The sequence below is a fragment of the Podarcis vaucheri genome (assembly GCF_965113315.1).
Source record: "Podarcis vaucheri genome assembly, chromosome: 3".
NCBI lineage: Eukaryota > Metazoa > Chordata > Lepidosauria > Squamata > Lacertidae > Podarcis > Podarcis vaucheri.
The window spans coordinates 50,283,693-50,303,908 of NC_138761.1; the positions used below are offsets into that span (position 1 = coordinate 50,283,693).

The following is a 20,216-nucleotide window of genomic DNA, read 5'->3' on the forward strand; positions in this document are numbered from 1 at the left end:
GAGAGAGAAAGGAATCATTTATTAATGCCTGCTCCTTTGTTCTTCCTCTGTAGCTTCCAAGGCTCCCTAGGCTAAGTTAGACCATTGCTCTGACCTAGCAAGGCTTTGTGGATCTGAAAGCACATATGATCATTGTATGCCCAAAGAATGGAGACAGAGCTGGCAGACTTACACAGCAGCAATGGGATATTTATTTATTTATTTATTTAATCAAATTCAGTATTAGAAGCAACAACGGTATAAAAGCAAACAAAATAACAGCAGACTGTTATCAAATCGACGCAGCCTAATGTACTATCAGATTAATAAAGCTTTAGAGCAAAATTTTATTGAATCAAGCATAACATGACCTATATTGGAAGCTGAAGGAATTATGGTGATTATATTGAGATTATGGCAGAAAGCAGCTTGGCTGCATTATTAAAACTGGAATGAAGCAGCTTTAGCTACAAAATGCAATACTAAGTAGCCAAGGACAGAAGCAAATTATAAAGAAAAGGGAAGGAGGACTTTCCCCCCACTGCATGCTGCCTCTTCTGCCAGCAATCCCCATTTAACCATTGATGAGAGTGGGGAAAAACAGTGAGATGCTTTAGCCCAGGCATCCCCAACCTTCAGCCCTCCAGATGTTTTGGACTACAATGCCCATCACCCCTGACCACTGGTCCTGTTAGCTAGGGATCATGGGAGTTGTAGGCCAGAACATCTGGAGGGCCGCAGGTTGGGGATGCCTGCTCCAGCTAGTCTTTTTCAGGAACATAGGAAGACACCTTATAGTGAGCCAGACTCTTGGTCCATCAACTGCAGTACTGTCTACACTGATTGGCAGCTGCACTCCAGGGTTTCAGACAGGAACTTTTCCCCACCCCTACCTGAAGATGCCAGGGACTGGACCAAAGACCACCTGGATGCAAAGCAAATGCTCTCTTGTGAGATGCAGCCCTTCCCACATACAAGGAATAAGTACAAGGCTACTTTGGGGAGAGGGATGATTTTTCCCTGATCTAGTGGAAATAAAATATGTGACAGCAGAAGAAGAATCAATATAGTTATTAAGATGAATGGGATAGAAACTTTCTGGGAGATGACGGTCCATGGCCACATCCTGTCCTCTTTTAATCCCTGTAGGAAGCAAACAGAAGTGGGAAGTGTTTGTGCTGGCAGCCTCCTTCCTTCAAGCTCATTTCAAGGGGCTGGTCACAAGGTTGGCCCACCTGAGCAGAAGGACGAGGTGGGCACCTTCTCTGCTCCAAGTGCAAAAGCCTGCCAGGTATTCTAGATCAACCTAGAACATTTTTGCATTTAGCACCCATGTGTCAAGTTAGCTTAACTGCTGATATTTCTAACAAGAAAAACAACCATATCAATAATAATCTTAATAAGTCTGATGTGGAAGCTTCCATCCTCTTACTCCCAAGGGTCTCCAGAGCACCAGGGACTCTTCTACCTTCGGAAAACACCCGGTGAACTCTTCTGAGATCTGCTTATTTAAGCAGCCTTGCTTCCCTGTTAATTTCTCTGTCATCTGGAGTGCAAGCAGCCTCCTCCTTCCTCCAGTTAACCTTCCCCTACTTGCCACTAGAGTGGTTGGCAACAGAACTGCTGCTTTTTCCTTCCTCCCACATTGTGTCCCAAGTCACTGTGACAAGGTTTTCCCATGGCCTACCCTGATGTTGGGAAAGATGGAGGGCACAAGGAGAAGGGGACGACAGAGGACAAGATGGCTGGACAGTGTTCTCGAAGCTACCAGCATGAGTTTGACCAAACTGTGGGAGGCAGTGGAAGACAGGAGTGCCTGGAGTGCTCTGGTCCATGGGGTCACGAAGAGTTGAACATGACTAAATGACTAAACAACAACAACAAGCTCTTTACTCGTCTTTTGTTTCTTACTATTTCTCCTTCCTTGGTCCTTCTCTGCCAGCCACCACACCTTTATCCTCTGATTGGCTGAGTATCTCCCCTTCTCTGGTGAGGCCACCCTGCCCAGTTTGTTTTGATCACTTCCAGAGATCACTTCCAGAGATGCTGCTGCCCCAGATTTTATTGTTTTGTTAATTTAATTGCACTCCTTGCTCATATTATGTGCTGTAGCCCACTCTGGTATCTATATACATGAAGGCATGGGTCATAAATGTAAATAGGAAGGAACAAAGGAAGGAACAAAGGAAGGAATATGATAGATAGGTGAAAGGTAGATGATAGATAGATGATAGATGATATAGAGATGATAGATAGATAGATAGATAGATATAGATAGATAGATAGATAGATAGAGATGATAGAGATGATAGATAGAGATGATAGAGTTTGCTATGGGACACTCATAGGAAGCCAAGAGAGGCAGATTATTCAGACCTGTTAATCAGACCAAAGACTGTCCAATTTGTTACTTTTCTTTTCTCACCAGTTACCAATAAATAGTTCAATAAACTGTCCTACCTTCAACAACTGCCTGTGTGTCTTCCTTGGGGAACTTTGCTCAGCACTGTTCACACTTCTGCTGTCATGCAAAGTGGAATGGAAAAATCTTCTCTCTTGAGCATGATGCAACCCACAAGCTGATGGAGACAATGGAAACTAAATAATAGGCAATTAACTATAAAGGGGGGGGCACACCACACCCAGTCCAATTCTCAAGGAAGGTATGTAATAATAAATAATAATAATAACTTTTTATTTATATCCTGCCCTTCCCGGTTCAGAAAACTGGGCTCAGGGCGGCTAACAAAAATTTAAAACACTTAATTGTAATACAACATAGAAGCAGCAGTCACTCGCATCTACCTGCAAGTGGTGAAACCTTGAATAATATGCCTGCCATGGGGGCTGCTTCACACATCACCCTTGAAAAATTCCCAGACATAGTCTACAAATAAATAAAACAGTGTGCATTCTTCTACTAATGTGATGTTGCTGCAGATGTGCCATGCAGTAGCTGCTATCATGTGTCATCATCATACACTTAAAACCCAGCTCTTGATTTCTGTCTCTTGGGCACATTCTAGTGTCACCAAGAATTGGAATGTAGAATAGGACCAGCCCTAACAATAGGCAAGATGAGGTGGCTGCCTCAGACAGCAGGTGCTGGCAGGGAGTAGAGTGGCACAACAACCCAAATGGATCAAGTGGCCTAACGGCTTTTGAAAATGCAAGGAAACAATAGGATTTAAATATAAGTGTATTGCGGGCTTATAAGTGCTCTGTCTCCAACCAACCACACCCTTTCTGCTCGGTGGCAGGAAAACATTGTGGCAAATGAAGCATGAGATGAGATATGTCTTCTCACAGTAGGAAAATAATAGCATAAAATCTGCTGCATTGACGGGCTGACTGAATCATTGCCACACCCAGGGGTCAGAGACAGAGAGAGAGATAAAATATTGTATCCTGATCTAATGCCAAGCAAGTAAGAATGGTAAGTTGGTTTATATCATAAACATGAGAAATTACTTTAGCTTTTATGAGCTGAATAAATTCTTTTGAAGACGTCCTATCCAGCGCCTTGAAGATGCAAAATTGTTCCCTTCCCCTTTATATATTATAACGACAGGCTGGATAGGGACAGTGTTGTAAGCTGTTTTCCTCCAGATAGGACTCAAATCAAATTTTCCTTTGAACATTTTCCTTTGTCAACGCAACAAATCAGTTTTGAAAATCCCTTCAATTTAAAAAGTGGTTTGGTAAGTTTTTGATGTCTTAGGAGCAGGTGATGCTTTTCTATGAATTCGTTCCAGCAGCAGATGGCATGATGGGGCAGCGGTACTTCCCAGTCACGTTGCTGCTGCTCCTTACAGGGAGATCGAAGGAGAGGAGTGAAGTCCTGGTGAGGCTGATGCAGTGCAAATGCACCACTTTAGTCAATCGGGTGTTTCTGCCTGTGCTTTTGCACCGTCCAGAGGTCAAGTGAGAACAGGCCCCTCCATGAACAACAACAGCAATTCATTATTTATGCCCCGCCCATCTGGAGGGGCTTCCCCAGCCACTCTGGGCGGCTTCCAACAAAATATTAAAATATAGTAATGCATCAAACATTAAAAGCTTCCCTAAACAACACTGCCTTCAGATGTCTTCTAAAAGTCTGGTAGTTGTTGCTCTCTTTGACATCTGGTGGGAGGGCGTTCCACGGGGCGGGCGCCACTACCGAGAAGGCCCTCTGCCTGGTTCCCTGTAACTTGGCTTCTCGCAGTGAGGGAACTGCCAGAAGGCCCTCGGCGCTGGACCTCAGTCTCTAGGTTGAACGATGGGGGTGGAGACGCTCCTTCAGATATACTGGACCGAGGCCCTTTCGGGCTTCGAAGGTCAGCACCAACACTTTGAATTGTGCTTGGAAACACCTCTGCTACTGGTTCATTCTGTGGCATGGCTCTGTAATGTTTAAAGACCACTAGTGGTACATGTGGCAGGACAGAACTTGAGTGCTCCGTTCCAGCACCAGCTTCACTGCTGCTTACCTAGATGGGAATTGGGAGGAGAGTTGGTGGAACTGCTGGATTGGCACAGGGGTGGACCTTGTCCCTGCCCACCCCTGAAGAGGTCAACAGCAGCTACAGTGGGTATATGCCACACCACATGAACAACAATGTGGGTGAAACTAACTACACAACATGTTAGCAGGAAATTGTCAGTGATTTCAGCTGTATCTGGGTGTGTGTGAGGAAGAACTGCAGGTCCACTCCCAGGGACCAAACTCTCCAGCATGTCATCTTCTCATGTTTCTGAGCCCTCCATGAGATGGAAGTCAAAGTTCAGAAGCAGAGGGACTCTTCCAGTCTCAAAGGATCCCCATGCAATATCGCACCCCGATTTTTCCAAGGTTCCACACACAGGGAGTCTCCATGAGTTCTAGCTTCTCTCTGCGCCAGAAGGTGACCCTCCATTGTACTGTGGAGAGTGCATGAACTTATGGTCTCTGTGTGGTTTGGAAGCTGCACAGCAAGGGAAAAAACAATGCTGTCCAGGGTTGTAAAGACTGCACAGAGAATAATTGGGTGCACTCTTCCTACCTTCAATCAAATCTATGCTGTCAAGTGCCATAAGAAAGCTGCAGAGATAGCGCAGGATAGTACGCACCCCGGAAATGATCTCTTTCAGCTTCTGCCTTCTGGAAGAAGGTATAGGGTTATAAAGACCAGGACTAGCTGCCTGAGAAACAGCTTCTACGCAAATGCAATTTTGGTTCTAAACACAGCATAAGGAGTCTCTATAGTATATTGTATTTTAAAATGGGGTTTGAGTTTTTAGGGGGTCTTGCATGTTTTATGTAGATTTTCAATTTCATTGTTCTGTATGGGACAATGACAATAAAGATATTGTATATCGTATATCCAACTCATGGAGGGATGAGGATGAAATATGAGAAGATGACACAGTGAAGGCAGCAGGGCTTGGCACCACACACATGGCTTTCTTTCACATCATCACATGCAAAAACCGATTTCCCAAACAGGGCTTTTGCATTAGCCACACTCTGATCATTGCAAGCCTTTCAGTGTTAATTGCTATGCTGTGGGATGCACCACAGCTGAAGTGACACCCCCTGCAGTGGCAGACTTTGTACTCTCAAATTTTAGCAGCACCCTGTGCAATGCTAAAATTTGGCGTCCCCTGCAGCATGGATCCCAGTACCACCACACCCATTGCACAACCATAAAACCACCTTTGGTCCCATACTATGACATTTTAGAAGATACTTGCATCACTGGGAAGCTCAAAGCCCCCTGGTTGTAAATAGCTTTGGATCTGGGCCTATATTTATTTGCAATCTGGAAGAACAGCTGGGCTTTGTTTTGTTCTTACTAGGAAAATAGATTAAGAGAGGACACATGTAAACAATCTGGACCATTTCTTCCTTGTTGTTTGCCAAATATGGTTGCTCACGTCCCATTTTTTTCCAAACAATGAGAAATTTCAGTTCAGGCAGGGTCAGCATGAGCTGGGTTGGGTTTCCTTTGGAAGAAAAAATACTGGAGAATGACGGCATTTTTAGAACCGCAGTGCTGTAGCGTTGGAAGAGACGCCAGGGGTCATCTGCAATGTATCCAAGATGGATGGCTATGAACCTTGATTGAAGGGGAGTCCACACCCTCCCTAGGGAGTCTGTTCTACTGTCAAACTGCTCTTACCATCAGACAGTTCCTCTTGATGTTTAGTCGGAAGCTCCTTCCATGCAACTTGAATCCAATTCCATAACATTGTGTAATCCAGTATGAAAAACCATGTTACTGTGTACCCATATTGTACATCGCTACTGAGCATGGGCAGGGGTAGTGTATGCTACAAAGTATTAAAAAAACCTAATAAAATTGTTCCCAATAAGTACGCACCAATGATCTGTCCAATCATGACATGACAGATTTGGAATTGGATCCTGGAGGGTTTCTTTTTAAAACTGATATTGGATAACCTCCTCCCATGGGCAGAAATGCAAAGCTTTGTGAGTTACTTAGTCACAACCTGTCTCCTTAGCTTCTAAATGTGAAAGGCGTGAGGTGGGGAGTCTAAAATGTGGAAATCTTCATCCAGTGAGGTCAAGAGCAAGGGAAAAAATATGGCATGGAAGTGTGTGTGTGTGGGCATGCACCTGTAGACAGACAGCCAAAAGGTGTGTGTGTGTGTGTGTGTGTGTGTGTGTGTGTGTGTGTGTGTGTGTCTGTAGGCACAGGCACAAAAACCATGTGGGGTTTTTCATATTCTTGTGCAAGATAGAAACGGTGGAATTTTTTAAACTAGCTTTGGTGATCAAATCATATATTCTATTCCACGCTGAAATGATGAGCTGATGCTGGTTTCAGAAGAACTATAAATAAAACTGAAGCACTTTAAATACACAACATCACATGGTTGTGACTGAGGCTGGCTATTATGTGTGTGCATGGAGGGAGGGGAACTGCTGGCATCAACTAAACTTGAGAAATATGAAAGAGGAAATGTGTGCTGTGTCAATGAGAACTATGCTCAAAACTGAAGGGTGACAGAGCTTCCAAATTTCCTCCCAAACAACCCACCATTCCCAAATTTATTTATTTATTGTATGAATAAGAGTGTTCGGCCTGGGAGATCTGGTCCCTAATCTCATTTTAGTCCTAGACATTCTGCTGGATTTTCGCTGCTCTTCTCCTGGGTCCCTGCCAACCCCGGGCAGAAAGAGAGAAAACACACACATGTGTGCAAGCTGTTTTTCTGTGGGACTCTAGGTGAAAGTAAAACCCTGTAAAATTAAAATGGCTCTTCTTGAATTTGCATGATTTTACACGGGGCTCCCCCTTCCCAAACCACCATCAAATTTAAGCTGCACTGGTAGACTGCATAACAGAAATCATAAAGTCGGTGCTTGCTAGAATTTAAAAAAAACTGTGGAAGGCACTGATTCTCATGGATCTTCCTGATTTATTTATTTTTTACATTGGATGACAACAAAACCACCGAATACAAGTGATTCTGGTTCTGAGGGGATCCTTTGTAAACTTATTAGGACTCTTAAGGACTCGTGCTTCAGGTTCATGTTTTTGTGCTGTGGCAATGCTGGAGAGAGAGATTTACAATTAAGGCAAGGAAGACAGATGTGATCTGTGATTTGATGCCAGTTGAGGAGAGATGGGAAGAGGGGTCTATGAAAAATATATGCAGTTTTGACTGGATTGATTGGCTGCTACTCATTTACATGTTCTCTCTCTCTTTCTCTCTTTCTCCTGCTGTATCCAACATTCTGTCCTCCCAACTGAGCCTTGAAAAGCAGATAAAGCTAAAAGAGGAAGCGAAAGACAGTGGGGCTCATCTTCTACCTTATGTGCTTTCTGAGGCTCATATTAGCAGTTCAGGTGCCAAAGGAAGCCTTGGACAGCGCCTAAAACTAAAAGGAGAACCGGGAAATGGTGCTGCTTTCTCAGCTTCCTTCTTCAGCTATGTGTACTTGCATACCATCCAACATTTCTCCAATTAAAATAGTCTCGTCCCATCCCATAATCATAATTTTACTACAGTGGTACCTCGGGTTAAGTACTTAATTCATTCCGGAGGTCCGTTCTTAACCTGAAACTGTTCTTAACCTGAAGCACCACTTTAGCTAATGGGGCCTCCTCCTGCTGCTGCACGATTTCTGTTCTCATGCTGAAGCAAAGTTCTTAACCCGGGGTACTATTTCTGGATTAGCGGAGTCTGTAACCTGAAGCGTATGTAACCCGAGGTACCACTGTATTTATACCCCACACATCTTACTGGGTTGCCCCAGCCACTCCTGGCAGCTTCCAACATATATAAAACATAATAAAATATTGGACATTTAAAAAAAACAAAACTTCCCTGTACAGGATTGCCTTCAGACGGTTCAGGGGTTGGATAATTCCATATCCTCCAACATTTCTCCAATGAAAATAGGGACGTCCTAAGGGAAAGCGGGACATTCCGGGGTCAAAACAGAAACTGGGACAGATTCTCTAAATCAGGGATGTCCCTCATAAATAGGGACACTTGGAGGGTCTGTACAGTGGTACCTCAGGTTACAGACACTTCAGGTTACAGACTCCGCTAACCCAGAAATAGTACCTTGGGTTAAGAACTTTGCTTCAGGATGAGAACAGAAATCGGGCTCCGGTGGCGTGGCAGCAGTGGGAGGCCCAATTAGCTAAAGTGGTACCGCAGGTTAAGAACGGTTTCCAGTTAAGAATGGACCTCCAGAACGAATTAAGTTCTTAACCTGAGGTAGCACTGTACTTCCCATGGGGAGGAAGTCAACTTCCTTCATCACCACCACAGGATGAGGGGGGCAGGGGTAGTTGAGAGGCTTTGTGGGTGCCTGAAGAAATCCTCCAGGGTGCCATTGTGCCCATGGGTGCCACACAGGCAACCCCAAGCTTAGTCTAATATGATCTCCACGTTCTTCTCATATTATTCCTTATCCCTTTGCTGTTATGTTCCTTGACAAATGATCTGAAGGTTGCACAAATTACATTATGCATGATATGTCACTATATGCAAGAATTCTTGTTTTGTGTTGTTTATTCTGGGCTCAAAATTCTGAAGTCTCTTTTTTAAAAATAAAATAAAAAAGATCAAACTTAGGCTGCGAAAATGTTGTTTTATACTGCTCTTTGTTTTTATGTACTTTTCTTTTATCATCCTCACCCTGAGGCTCAAACTACATGCTAATCACAGTTTGGTGTAACTTTCCTCCAGAGATTTACACAAAATAATCTCACTCAGCTGGGAGTAGAGGTAGAGTGTGGAGAGATAAATAGTAGGGGTTTTTTTATTACTATTACTACTAATGCTACTGTGATTATTTATTTATTCTTAAAATGCCTTATACCAAGACAAACCTCAACTTACAGAAAATAAGCATACTGAATTCGAAACAGGAACAATGCAACATTAAAAAGCATCTTACCCCACAAATATTTATATCTCAAGACAACAGCTCATCTCGGTCTCAGCCCAGTATACCTGAAGGAGCATCTTCACCCCCATTGTTCAGCCCAGACACTGAGGTCCAGCTCCGAGGGCCTTCTGGCAGTTCCCTCCCTACAAGAAGTGAGGTTACAGGGAACCATGCCGAGGTAGTGGCGCCCGGCCTGTGGAACACCCACTCATCAGATGTCAAGGAAATTAACAACTATTTGACTTTTAGAATAATAATTATTATTTTAGAAGACATCTGAAGGCAGCTCTGTTTAGGGAAGTTTTTAATGTTTGAAATTGTATTCTGTTTTTAATGTTCTGTCGAAATCCACCCAGAGTGGCTGGGGAAACCTAGCCAGATGGGTGGGTTGAAATAAATTATTATTATTATTATTATTATTATTATTATTATTATTATTATTATTATTATTACTGCTACTACTACTACTACAATGTTCAACAGAAAAAGTAATTTTAAAAACCCAACAGCTACATCAAATACTGTGAAATGCCTGGGAGTATGAAAAGATGTTAAGGTTGGTGCAAGATGGACTTGAAGGAAAAGAGACCACTGCCCAGAAGCCACTACTCTTTATTTTGTCACCGCCTTCCAATCATCTCTTGAGGGAGCATTCAGCTGCTTCACCCTTTCTTCTTTTCTACTTCAAAATCACCTTCTCCTTGATGCAGCTTTTCGTATGATACGCAAAACCAATTTTACCCTGTTCAGGAATCAGTGGTTGTGCGAGTTCCTCCCGCCCTGTCTGAAGCATAGTCCAGATCCATATTTAATACTGTACTTCACAAAGTACGAGGCCTTTAATGCTTAGGTTCACTTGTTGCTCAGAGTGTATTTAAACAAACAGAAGGGTTTCCTTTTGAAGCAGCAAGGGGAAAAGGTGAACTGGCTTTTATATTTAATACGAGCATTTTTGTGCTTTTCTGTTCTCTTTATAAAATTTCTTTCATATTACTTGAGCTCTTGCTTCTGAAGCTGTTCATATCAGAGAAGGAACTGTTTTGCAAAAATCAATGTGCCACCCTCATTTTTTTTTTAAAAAAAAGAAATTTGAAAGGGGGGGAAAGCAATGGTTTTGCTATGGTAAAATTAATCACTTGTCAGGAAACCCAAAGTTGCCATGTGAAGCTGGCTTCCCTTGACTTCCCATAATCATTCCTATAATAATTGGCTTCCCTTTCGGGCTTTGAAGGATAGCTTTTCAATGCAACACTACATCACCGATGATTTATGCTTGTCTTTAATGTAAGGACACTGTAGGGCCAAATAATAGTTAAGCTTCTGTAGAGATAAAAATAGATACCACTTAATTGCGAGAACTTTTCTCAGCCACTTTATGAAAAATTAAGGAGCGAGGAGACAATACTGAATCATTTTAATCAGCCACGCTTAAGGCGCTCATGTGCCAAACTGCCATGGCAACTCACATTAAATAGGTATGTGCATTAGCCCCTGGGTAACTGTAAACTACCCTAGATTTTAAAAAGAAAGAAAAAGAACATTCTGGTAGAAATGTCAGTGATGTGCAGCAGCAGTCTGGGGTTTTGTCAGCCATGGGCACATTGCAGAGACATGCTGGAGCTAAGCATGCTTTTGCTAAACAGACAGGACATCTTTTTGACTTCTCCAATGTCAGGCCCCAAGGCATCAGAGTCCTGGCTTTTTCTGTGCATTGTTACACATGCACACACTTCTTGCACCAGGATGATGCATGACATAAGATGCACCCGCTCTCTGGATAGACTTACATAAAATCTGCTGCTGTTGCTGCTGCATGGATGGATCGATGGGATGTCTGAATCATCCACACACCTGATGGGGTTCAAGCTCAGGGGGGAAGATAAAATGATGTACCACTGTTATGCCAAGCAAATAAAAATGTTATAAGTGAGTTTCTATCAAAAGCAGGAGAAACCACTTTAGCTTTTATGAGCTGAAAAATTCTACTGAAGTGCTTTGATCCAGTTCCGTGAAGAAGCATGTTATGTATTTTTTCCTGTGCATCTTAACTAGTTTCTGGGAGAGGAGTTAATGAAAGGATTCAACTGGGTTTCTTTGCCCACTTGCCAGTTTCCGTCTTGATGGTCAGCACCGCTGTCTGAAGACGTATGTCAGGTTCAGACAACTGTGTCATATGAAATGAATGTCATACCAAATGAAGCCATTTTGGTAGCTCCACTCAGGAGAGTTCAGGAAAGCTGGCTTTTCTGGAGTGTTGCTGTTCCATTGCCTCGTAACGTTGTGGTTTTAATTTTTAAAAGAAATAGAGTATTTTAATTAATCAATGTAATAAATATCCTTTGGTCATTTGAACACTGTCAGCTTGCATCTCCCCTGGAGATTCATGCTGCTATCTGCAGGTTCCGGCATGGATATCACACTCTCTATTCTTGGGCATTCAATTCCCACAATAAATAATCAATCGCACAGAGTAGGGAAGACGCATCTGCTCCCACACTGTCTATGTGTCCAGGAAGTCTCTGTCTGAAAAGGGGAGCCTTTTCCATGCACCCTGTGATTTAGAACCTTGTGCAATTAGAGCACTAGAGGGGAGTCTCTACACATGAAGAGTGCACCTGTTTTAGAGGTTGTGCCCGGATGATGGAGGAAAATCTCACCTTTGCACAGAAGGCTAGTTCCTGCACCCTCACACACCCCTCTCTATCCTCCATCTAGGCAAGCAAAGGTCACAATCAGAGTTCAAAGATACATCCCAACCTGGCAGGAACACTCAAGGAGGGGGCGAAGCAAGGTTGGTGTGGGCTGTGGCCTGAGAGTGTCAGGCACCAGACAGAGATGCCCGGAGGACCACATTGGGCCCTCAGTCCTGAGGGTTCCCATCCATGGGCCAAAGGAACAAGAGTCGCCAGCTGCTATTCAGCTGACAACACTGCCCTTTAAAAAAAAAAATGATCTCCCCTCTTCTTTGTAAGCCTGATGAGCATGAGACTCTTAATCTCAGGGTTGTGGGTTCAAGCCCCACATTGGGTCAAAGATTCCTTCATTGCAGGGGGCTGGACTAGATGGCCCTCACGGTCCCTTCCAACTCTATGATTCTATGAAATTCTATGAAAGATAGTAAATAAATGAATGAATGCTGCTTGGTAGCTTTCGAAGCTGTAGTTACAGAGGGGCAAAAGGCACCAAAGCCTGACATCACTTCCTTAACGGGTAAAAATTCATCCAAGTTCCCAAAAGAAATTACAAGGATTAAAAAAAAAAATCTAATTCAAAATCATTTTCTTAACTAATTTCCCAATATACACTGTCATACATATTCCTGCATTTGTTTTGGTGTCATATCATTTAAGCTACCAGAGAGGCCAGCACAACTAGGTCAAGGCTCTCAAAAGTCAGGCTGTATATACATTTCCTTTTATGTCAGAATAAAAGATTCTGAAATAAATGTCTGAAATAAGGTGGGGAGGGAGAAAGAGCGAGAGGAAGAGAGATTATTATTAAAGTAATGATGGAATGGCCCTCTCCTTGGCCTTAGCGCAAGAAAAGCTAATCACATCTCTTAGGAGCTAAGGTATCTAGCATTCCTCAAAAGAGCAAATAAGAGAAGCTGGGGGAAACCAATTACAGCTAGCAAATTATTTTACAACGTCCATTCCACAATGGTTTTGAAGCATCAAACTAGGACTTATTTTAAACGGGAGATTGACAGATTTTGCTGTTAGAATTGGTGGGCTGATTTAGGCTGCCTGACCCAAATCTACATTTCTTATTGCAGGGTCCAAATAAAATGTTGACCCAAAGGCTTCATGTTTTCTTCAGAATGAGGAACAGCGGAGACTGTGGTGTCATTATGATATATGGTTTATTTACACATACATACAACCTGAGCCTGCAGTGGAGGGGTTCACAACATTAATACCCCAAGAGGGTCTTGCTTCTCCCATAGCCACAGCCTGGGATTCCAACAGAAATTAAGCATAGCTCTGGATTTCTGCCCAGCCTGCAGCCTGCCTTCCACCTTCTAACTAACCGTTATCTTTCTACCAGGGAGTTCTGGGAAGGTCCACCCACTTGTTACCTAGCACAGAGCCACTTCCTTTGTTAACTTAATGGCCCATTCAGTGGTGCCTTGGGTTACATACACTTCAGGTTACAGACTCCGCCAACCCAGAAATAGTGCTTCAGCTTAAGAACTTTGCTTCAGGATGAGAACAGAAATCGTGCTCCGGCGGCGCAGCAGCAGGAGGTGGCCCCATTAGCTAAAGTGGGGCTTCAGGTTAAGAACAGCTTCAGGTTAAGTACGGACCTCCGGAACAAATTAAGTACTTAACCCAAGGTACCACCGTACTTAGAGGTTGCTTGGGAAATAGGAAAGCTCTTCTGTTCATAGAGCTGTAATTTCAAATTGTTTCAGGTTTTTGCTTACTAGGAATCTGTAGCCTCCATAATCTTGTTCCTGCACTGACTACCTTGGGGGGGGGGAATCCTGTGTGTTGGTACTCACCAATAACCTATGTATGCTCATGTTTTCCTGTGCAAGGATAAATATTAACGATAGGATGAACTCCCACGTCCTGGTGAGCTGTGACAATCTCTCAGGCCCCTCCAGGACTTGGGCTTCCCTGATCTTCTGATCAAGTATGGCTCCTGCAAGGATGACTACTCATATCCCAGTATGCTAAAAAAATGTCCCTGACACAAAGTAATTCCTATTTTACATCATGAACAAGTAGGTTTTTTTTTAAAGAGGCTTTGATAGAAAACCAAGCCGTCTTATGGTCCTCTAAGATGAGGGCTTAATATTGTTAATGTGCTGTACAAAAATGGCAAATGAGTCATTGGCCGTAGGGACTCCCGCCCCCTTTTTTTAACTTATCGGATTTCCCCAAAAAAGAGTAAATCTGAATAAAAAAGGCGGGGGGCGGGGAGAGAACTGACTGGCATTTTGATGCCAACAACATTGTGTGGATGCTGCAAAACATCTGACAATAAGCGTCTATCTGGAAGCACCTTCATAGCAGCAGCTGGATAACTGTCATTCATGTTGATTGACATTGCCAACATTCGGAATGGAATTGTGAGGCGTGAATTAATTTTCAGATTTCCATATTGACTGTTACACATTTACTGGAGTGCATATTCATGTTTCTTTAATTATAACAGTAAAAAAGGGACTTGGGAGCTCTTCCAGTAAACAGGACCTTGATCCCTACTGGTTACAGCAACCCACTGTGAAAGCTCTCTGCCGATGTTGTTCACAGCCCTTCTGCTACTATGACGGATGGTGGTAAAGCAGCTTGTCTGGCTTAATATATCAATTTCTCCAGCTCACAAGACTGAGCTGTATAGGAAATCAAACATAACACACACATTTTTAAAACCCAAGATTGGGCACCAACGCCAGTATGGCTTAGAATGTTAAGCATGTTTTTGTGCTTGTGCAAGCAGTGCTTGGCAGGCCAGGTACCTAAAACCACAAGCTTTGTAGACTTTGTGTGAAGTTGTTCTTTAACGTTTTCCTTTATCTCAATGATGTTCTCGCTAACTGCCATATGAAATATACAACTATGCAGTAAGGTGGGGAGTAATGTAAGTAGGCAGCAGCCAAATCCTTAAAAAAAAAAGGAGCACATATAAGAGGACAAAAATCTTCTTACTGCCCTCTTCAGCAAGCCAAAGCACAATCACCAACTCAATTTAGGCACTAGTGTTTACTAGACATCTGGCTTTGTGCACAGATGCAAGTTTATATTCATTTATCTAATCAGCCCAGCTGAATTTCGTCAGAAACCCGAGCTCATTTTGCCTTACGGATCTGACCTACTTTTGCACGAACCGATTGTGACAGTGTAGTTGCAATAAATGTAGCTGCAGGTATCATATTGCTGCCTCTGTTCCTTTCTTACCAACAAAGATACCAGCAAAACTGATTTGTTATAAAGGCATTAGGTAGTGCTCAATGCTAGTCGTACTCAGAGTAGACTCACTAAAGTTAGGATTCATTCATTCATCCAGTGTGGTGTAGTGGTTAAGAGCGGTAGTCTCGTAATCTGGGAAACCGGGTTCGTGTCTCCGCTCCTCCACATGCAGCTGCTGGGTGACCTTGGGCCAGTCACACTTCTGTGAAGTCTCTCAGCCCCTCTCACCTCACAGAGTGTTTGTTGTGGGGGAGGAAGGGAAAGGAGAATGTTAGCCGCTTTGAGACTCCTGAAGGGGAGTGAAAGGCGGGATATCAAACCCAAACTCTTCTTCTTCTTCTTCTTCATTTCAATGGATCTACTCTGACTACTCTGACTTAGTTGACTACAGCCCACTCTTTTTCTCCCATTACTTTATCAGTGAGAAGAGTCTATTCTTGACAAAAACTCCATGGGCTATCCCAGTTTAAAGATAACACTAGACAAAATGCCCTGATCCAATTGGTTGAAAGTGATGTTTTCCATCCCATTGTTTCCAAAATAATTCAATTAAATCCAGTTGTCACCTGGATTCAAATATATTTGTTCCTGATGTTTCCACTTTGGGGGCAGGTGTTACAGATAACCCTAAATCTCTTCCACCTTTCTATGAATTTAAATTTGATACTATGGGGTTTGCAGGGTATGTGTGTATGTGTGTGCTGGTTGTGTGCTTATTTAGAGAGGTCAGACCTCAGTAATCCATGCCCAAGTCAGATCCAGGTGGAACTAGTAAAATGCTGTTTTGTAGGGCTACCTTTGAAGACAGTTTGGAAACTGGTACATAATGTTTCTGGTCATCTGTTATTGGGGCATTCTGCACCAATTTAATCATTAAAGTTCTAAATGATTTGGGACTGAGTTATTTGAAGCACCACCTGCATATATATGAGCCTGGTTGTCTGGACACTGAGATGTGCTTGGCAGGGGGTTGGACTCGATGGCCCTTGTGGTCTTTTCCAACTCTATGATTCTATGATTCTAAGCCTCGCTCATGAGATCTCCAGTCAATTTGCTTTGGCTGATGACCACTAGAGACATGTGCATCATCCTAACACCAAAAGTGGCATACACATACTTTCATAAATAAATAAGTGGGCCAGACATACCGGTACTTAATGACAAGTAAGAATGCTGGTCTCAATTTCCATTGAAAAGCAATGTCACTGAAATTAATGTGAATTACTGCCATGTAATGGTAGCTAGCTATCCAGTAAGTTCTTACAGTACAGAAAGCAATAAATTTAATGACAAGGCTTTTCAGTATGTTCTGAATTTGAACCTGAAAACTACATAGGAGTGAGCAGCATACCTACCTATAAGTAAGAAAGGAATAAAAATGAGATAAAAGATTTGCAACTGTTGAAAATCAAGTCAAAATCTGGGATTTCAATTAAAACTATTTTTGACCAAGATGTCCTACATTTCGGAAACAGCATTTCAACTATTTACCTGTTTTGTAGGTAACTGGCAGTACAACTGAAAATAATGGATAGAAGGGAAATCAGTCTTAAAATATTTTGAACCATAACAATTATGAAAAATATGTCAGGGGAAACTTTGTGAGGCCAGAGGCAAAAGATAGTTATTTGCAGTCTTATTTAACTAATGTCTTTGGACTCAGAGCTTTTCCAAGATAGGGAATTAGTCTCAGAGAGCCTTCAAGAGAAGGGCAACTTTATCACATGGAGGTTGTTCTAAGACCAATTCTGGTCTTTAAAAACTAGTATTCTTCAGATTGTTTATCAATCTCTCTTCATTTTCACACTAATTTGGTAATGGTTCCGCAACCAGAAAATCATTTCTAATGACTTTCAGATCTTCCACCTGTGGCCTTCCCAAGGGCTTGCAGAAGGACAGGTATCTATTAATCCAGTGTCAACCAAGGACTGCAGATTAAGTACTTGGAAGGTCCCCTAAGAGGTAATTAAAAACACAATTTTCCCACAGTTTGAAGGGATTGTGTGAAAGAGATCTCTCCACAGAGTGCAGCTGAGCCAGCAGAAGACAGAATAAACAACTGTAATGCTCAGGGCATACAGGACTTGCCTGTAACGGAAAATCAGAAATAAAATGTGATTGGAAAAAATTATCAGTCCAGAGTATAAAATTAGTGAAAGAAGTATCTAATTCATTGTGTGGGACTAGATGCAAACACACCAAGTAACAAGGGGGCATAAAAGAATGGACATAGATTATGTAGATACAGATTGGATATCCCATCTGCCAACCTTCCTGCGACACAACAAATGTGGCTGAAAGTACATTAATTGTAACAACACAGAACTAGGAGACAGAGTACCTGGGGCAATTCCTCATGGTTGGCAACCTTCAACTTTTGGGAAAAATTTAATCCAACCATAAACTACTAGCATGTTACTTTATCTCCATCCTCCAACCTTATTTGCTTGGCTCAGTTCTGATGGCCCTTCAAACCATGGGAATGTGCCACAGACTCACATCATCTTCCTTGCTCTTGCACACTGATTGGCTCCTCCATTTTCTGGTTGATTTAACCATAGTTTGCCGTGATGTTTGAATCAGGCAGTTGGTTAGCTCTAATCTCCAAGCCACGGTCTTAAATCCTGATTTGGAGGTCAGTTTGTCCAATTTGGATGTATGTCAGGGACTGGTAGGATGCTGACCAGTGTGCACTGGGGGAAGGGGGCTGGAGTCTGACTCAGGAGAGGGGAGCAGTGATTTGTGGGAACTGTACCGGCCAGGAGGCAAGAACCAGAGGCAGGGGAAGATACAGAGCTGGAGGGTGGAGCACAGGATGGGCTGGAAGAAGAGGAGGAAGAGGAGGTCAGGCAAGTGAAGGAGCTGGGTGCTTCCCCAGCCACTCCTGCACCACTGTTTCCCAGAACCAGGAGGGGATTGAAGAGGGATGAGCAGAGAAAGCTTCCATGCAGATGTAGTCTCCAGCTATGAGTGCAGCCTCTTGTGGGGAGGTACATAAACTGGTGGAGGAGTGGCTCCCTGTTACTACTCCTTAGAGTGTGGATCTGGGAACAGCTGCCTAGGTGCTAGACTGGTGTGCATGGGTATTCGGAGCCATAGAAACTACTGTGCTGTCTTTGACAATAGTTATCTGCCGTGTGCATTCCTTTGGCTGGGGAGCATCTTTGACTATGTACTACAAATTATGTTTAGATGGAAACATGCAATGCCAGTAAACGGCACACTGTCCGGAGGGAAAGAATGCGCTTCAAATGTGCTTTAAAAGTATTGTGTGTACCTTTACTCGGTACATCACAGACAGTGTGATTCTATGCATCTTTACACAATAGCAAGCCATACAGTGTTCAGTATGTTTCCTGCTTCCTCTGGACTTCAGTCAGAGTTCCAAGTGATACTGTTATGAATTTGGGGGACATGCTTGTAGGCTGTACGACAAGACCCTTCTAATCCCAGCAAGTGTTAAAATATAGCCCAGGCTAGCTTCCTGCTTTGGGGCGATTGCCTGGGTGATGGGCCATTAAGGGAAACAAAGGAAAGGGGCTCTGTGCAAGGTGGCAAATGGGTGGAATAGTTAAAAAGACAGAGGCAGAGTTGAGGGCAGAGTTTTTGGTAATGTGAGCTAGAAGCAAAGCAGGAAGCTGGAGAGAGGATCAGAGCAACACATTTCCCATGGTCATGAAAATATATCTGCCTTTTAATTAGCATGCCACAATCTGCTACCTGAATGGCGTAACTTTACCTGGCCTACTTTGATCCTACGTGTTCTTTCAGGCAGCATCTCTTCAAAAGCCCAGCAGAAATCCATCTACAAAGATGCTGGCTATAAATCCCCACCCACCCCACTTCTAGCAGCAATGATAATGATGACAGTGCTTTTAATTGCTTGTCCCTCCATTTATAACCCTATGGAATTTAGGGTTGTACTAGATTTACATTGTGAAGCAGTAATCCGATCTCTGTCATGTTCCTTATTAAAACAACTCAACACTACCACACACACATATCCAAAATCTGCAAACTTTTACAAACATGGTACCCTGCATGTGTGTAGCCAAAAATTATTCAAAAGCATTCCTCAATTAATTGAGGTTTTGCTCCCCCCTCCCCACAAAAGCCTGCCCATTTTGAGGTGGTGATTTTTACTCACAATCTCCCAAAAACTTTGGGGGGGGGGCTAACATAATCCTGAGTAAAGATAAATGGTAGAGGGTAAGGATTTGCTGAAAGAACTTTTAAACGGGAATACAAAAGGGGAGGTGTGAGGAGGTCAAAGAAATAAGGAAACGAGCTGGAAGATTATTGAAAGATGGATTTTATTCTATTTTTTTTTCCTTTTTCTATTTAGCTACTATCTTCTCTTTCTTGTCTAGATATCTTTTCTATGTGATTTTTTCTTCTTTCTTTCTTTTTAGGTTGTTTTTTTAAAAAATTCTTCTTATATTGTAAATTTATGATTTTTGTAAACCCTATTGTGCAAACCTATGTTTTGTGTAAACTTATGTTTTATGTTAAACCTTAATAAATATTTTGCAAAAATCCTGGCTACGTTCATGGTTCTCTATATTCTTTTTCTCCTATTCCCTGGCGGCGGAGGCCTGTTTCCCTAGTTTAGGACGTTCCGGACACCCATGGCCATGCTTAATTTTTAATCCTCGCCGTATTTTTGTATACTAAAGCAAGTGGCTTCGCGTAAGGAAACTGTGAAGCAGGAAAGCCTCCCTGCGCAGCACCTGCCCCGTCTCCTTTCCCACCCAAGTCTGCAGCCATGCGGCCCCGAAGTTCTTGCACATAGGTTGGCGTCGACCTCGGGCCTGGAAAATAAATTCTGGGGCCGAGGTCAGACTCTTTTCCTCCCGGTATTCACTTCCCAGGGCGAGAATGAGAAGACGGGACCCCCCCCCCCCGCCCCGGAGGCCTCGTGCGCG

General features: G+C 42.9%; 2 long non-coding RNA genes across 2 annotated transcripts; both read right to left on the reverse strand.

Annotated features, from left to right (window-relative positions):
- Positions 1–258: 258 nt before the first annotated feature.
- LOC309529217 lies at positions 259–11,242 on the reverse strand. The gene is made up of 3 exons (XR_014218132.1): positions 11,161–11,242; positions 2,440–2,558; positions 259–1,122 (listed from the first exon to the last, which is right to left on the reverse strand). It is a non-coding gene; the product is annotated as an uncharacterized lncRNA (long non-coding RNA).
- Positions 11,243–16,319: 5,077 nt separating this feature from the next.
- On the reverse strand, positions 16,320–19,458 carry LOC309529218. Its single transcript, XR_014218133.1, has 3 exons — positions 19,031–19,458; positions 16,783–16,809; positions 16,320–16,646 (listed from the first exon to the last, which is right to left on the reverse strand). It is a non-coding gene; the product is annotated as an uncharacterized lncRNA (long non-coding RNA).
- Positions 19,459–20,216: the final 758 nt, after the last annotated feature.